The 3,954-nt window shown below is 46.2% G+C and overlaps 1 long non-coding RNA gene across 1 annotated transcript; it reads left to right on the top strand.

The window, feature by feature from the left end:
- Window positions 1–1,099: 1,099 nt before the first annotated feature.
- Window positions 1,100–2,884, top strand: LOC138800407 (uncharacterized). Its single transcript, XR_011364455.1, has 2 exons — window positions 1,100–2,053; window positions 2,429–2,884. It is a non-coding gene; the product is annotated as an uncharacterized lncRNA (long non-coding RNA).
- The last annotated feature ends 1,070 nt before the right edge of the window (window positions 2,885–3,954 follow it).

Genomic DNA, 3,954 nt, shown 5'->3' with positions numbered 1-3,954 from the left:
AAGTCGAACATCCTGGACTGTAATTCAAAACCTATAACTGGACCCATTAACCATTGTGCAACTGGTGGCCTCATATGTGTTTAGGGGGTCACAGAGCCCCCTTTTACTTAAGGCTGCCCTTGTTCCCACTTCTGAGTAGTTTTTTAAACTTTTATATAAATATAAGCTTTTGCTGCTATTTGCTATAAAACTTGCTGGAGTGTGTAGGGCTAATTCAGATGCTGAGATCTGTCTGCAGGTGGTGGGCCCCATAGCAGCTACTGTGGCATCATTACCAGTTGTACCACCCCAGGGAATGTTTATCAACCAACGTTCCTCCCCCTGAGCATGCACAGCTAAATGTATGTTAGCGTATGTAGTGCGTGTCATGTGGGGGAATCCAATGACCGCATACGTGGCAGTCAGTACGAATGGGAGGATGGGAGTCAGAACAGCTGCAGGCACTGTCTAGCCAAAACTGATATATGAATTGGAGAGGACAACACCATTGGGCTAGGTTCACACTATGTAAAATTGACGTCTGTTTTACATAACAACGGCAATCATTGCACAAATATTGGACGTTATTTCTATTATAAAAGGCGGTTGTCATTTTTACATAGTGTGAACCTAGCCTTGGGGTTTGGTGAGCTTATACCTGATATAGAGGAAAGCTTTGACACTATTGTGTACATATGGGGTCTTCCCCTAATATAACCTCTTTATACCATATATTTGCTTACAAAAACCACCCAATATATATACGATATGCAACATAATGAATCGTCTATGTAACGTCAGCCGTGTCGTAGAATCAGTTTGGTTTGTTTTCCTAAACTGGCACAAAGAGGGCATGCAGACCGATCATACATGCACACATTATAGGTACATGTCATCTATAGAATAACTGAGAGAACAGATCACTGCACCACTCGCTCATCACTGGCTGCATTTCTCTTTGTTGTTATTTGTGGAAATTTCCAGCCTTGTATATTTGTTACCGATTACAAAAACATGACTAAATGCAATGTGCCAGGACTGGGCAGGAAAGAGTTAATGAGAGCGTCTGGGAGTCTCGCCCACCATCCTGTACTTCCACCAATAGGCAGAAAGACTGGAGAGAAGCAGGGAGCAAAAGAGACAGAGAGAGACAGAGTCAGAGAACTAGCAGAGGAAAGAGAAGAGCAGAGAGGAGCAAGGAGAAGAATAAGGGGGGAAAAAAAAGAACTGGAGACCGGAGCGAGTACAAAGGCTGAGAGGAAGGAAAGAGGCGAAGGCGACCCTGGGAGCCTGATACTGCAAGACACCACCAGATCGATAGATGACAGAAGGCGAGCAGGTGATGAGAAGCAAGTGGGAAGCAGGCGAGAAGCTGTAAGGTTGTGAGCTAGCATCTGAGAGATCTCCTTCACAATAGAGGGGAATCTGCTTCTTCCGAATTCCATTGAAGAGGAACCCAGTACTCTACTGCCTTTGGAGACCGAAACTGGTGGGGAGGGGACCTTCTTTTTTTCCACTCAAAAGACTATGACTGTCTGTAAGTCTAACTCTTTATCATGCCTACAGGCTGCCAAGCCAGGCCCGCCGCCACCACCTACAGGTGAGGTAGCCACAGACTCAACGGCCACCCTTAACAAGCTGGCCCTGGCCACAGGTGGTGCAGAAAAGTCCTGGCATCGCTGCGTCTTCCCCTTCGGGGCAGTGGCTTTGGTGATTGGTATTGCTGCCACGTGCATCACCTTCAAATTCCGAGGGCCACATATGGACATAGCCAAGGCGGTGTCGGTGGCTGCACTAGCTGCAGGGGCAGCTTTGTTGGTGGCAGCATTTCTGTGCTGGAGGTCCCGGCGGGAACGACAAAGAAGAAGGAGAGAGGAGGCAGATGCAGAGGAACAGGGGGGACTGTAACTGGATTTCTTGTTGTTGTTTTTTTTCTTTAATGCAGCAAACGGTACTGAGTCCTGTAGTAGAGCCCCAGACAAAGACTCATCGGAGAACTGGGGGTCGTAGAGTATTGGAAGGCATGTATTGTACCCGCAGTGCCCATTAACGTGTGTACTTACTGTCGTAGAAGGTGGGTGGCATCATGACTTTCATTGATATGTTATAAATAATGTCAGAAACATGATCATGTCAACATTATCCAAACGCCTCGGACGACGTGAATAATTTACAGGCTCAGTGCTCATTATCCGGCGCCAGTGATTGTGTTGTTATTGGCCATGTTTGACCGGCTTTCTCCAAAACTACATAATCACCCATTAGATATAAGCTTAACCCAGCAGTGCCTCGACCTTAGAGCAAGTTACATGGATAATGTTTACATCATTCTAATTTCTGACATCATTTCGAGCCGGCATATTCCGTACATTGACGTAACTTATATGCATGTTATGGGCAAATCTACAAGGTTCTCCCCTCACACCGTATTATTGCATCTTTTGTGAAGGCTTTTGGGTCACCAACAATTCCCGTCCTTCTGGAGAAGAGTGAATATGCTGCTTTTGGGGTGAACGTGGGCTGCGCTGCAAACTGTGAGTGCCTTATTGCCCTTGAAAGGACGCTGCCTGCTTTTCCCACCCCACTTCACTTGCCCTCTGACCAGGACTTGGACTAATGCTGTTTTGCTCTGTGGAATCTCCAGCTTTCTCAGAAGTGGCCTTAATATCTCTTACCCGAGAGGCATTGGACTGAGTGTTTCTATGTTTCTTCATGTGGCTCCTGAGAAGGAAATGTTGACAATCCTCTTGGCAATCATGGATCAGTGGCTTTGGCTACCTGGAGGACAATATGATTGGCGTCACCTTTCTGTCCTATGTATGCAAACTACAAATACGCGGGACGGTCTATCTTCTGTAGGGGGTAGAAATCACTGATCTTATAAATTGTTCTGTGTTTCAGCTGATGTTGTCTGTTGCGTGCCCTCTGTAGGGTTTATATGTGTGGGGAGGGCACCTCACTAGACTATCCTATAAAGTTCAGCTGCTGCCTATGATCATTTCCTGAGTTTACTGAATCGGCATAACAGAAACCTAACATGGCCATTCACGTTAGATGAACACCAAATTCGCCGATGGTGGAATCGGCTGAACATCTAATGTGTATAGAGTTGTTCCAATGGCAAATGTTGAGGGAAATGCTACTTTTTTACTCAAGGGAGACAAGCCGCCACTAGAGGTGCATGGCAGCGCCATTCCCCTCTCTTCATACTGAGAACACATGCAAACTTGGCAAAGACAAAGGGTTGCAGGGAATATTAGTTGGCAGCAGATGGGAACCAAAATGGTCACTGATCCACCCAAAATTTGAACATGGCGATATGAATTAACAGGACTTCTCCCGTAAGGTGTATATGGTGCACCATGCTTCAGGCACATTTGCTGGTCCATGCCTTGTGCGCTAACTAAAAATAAAATTGGTGTACATGGTAGATGACCTTTGCTCTAGGCATGTCTGCGGGTCCCCACCTCAGACACCTGCCTCTTAGAAGGAAGCCCACCACTGCCTGCAAGGGAGGAATGATGAGAAAGAACCAGGTAAGCTGGGAGGATATCCACCTAATCCTCTGCTGAGCTGCCTATTACTGGGTCTCCCTTGCCGAGCTGCATTAGTTACAAGCACTTTGGTTGGGACACAACAACAGGACCATTGGGGGAAATACAGATTGTATACGGGAGAAGCAGAGAGCACTATAACAGCACCATTACTGTGCTGTCTCCTCTCCCTCTGTGTATATGCAGTACCTTCTCCTTCTACAGTACATATACACACAGGCAGAGGGGGCACAGTAATTGTGCCCCCTCGCTTCTCCTGTGTATAGGCCGTGGCCCATCCTCCTCCTTTATGAATATATTGTGACCCCAGGTGTATGTATGTGTATATATATATCAGTCTAAAAACATATATATTTTTTTTATTTGGCCACTTTTTTTAGTCTACAGCATTAGACAGCTGCGCTGGAATTACATCACATTT

The sequence above is a fragment of the Dendropsophus ebraccatus genome, chromosome 9 (genome assembly GCF_027789765.1).
Source record: "Dendropsophus ebraccatus isolate aDenEbr1 chromosome 9, aDenEbr1.pat, whole genome shotgun sequence".
In the NCBI taxonomy this organism is placed as follows: Eukaryota; Metazoa; Chordata; class Amphibia; order Anura; family Hylidae; genus Dendropsophus; species Dendropsophus ebraccatus.
Note: the sequence above shows the minus strand (reverse complement) of the source record. Positions and strands in the feature narration are given on the sequence as shown.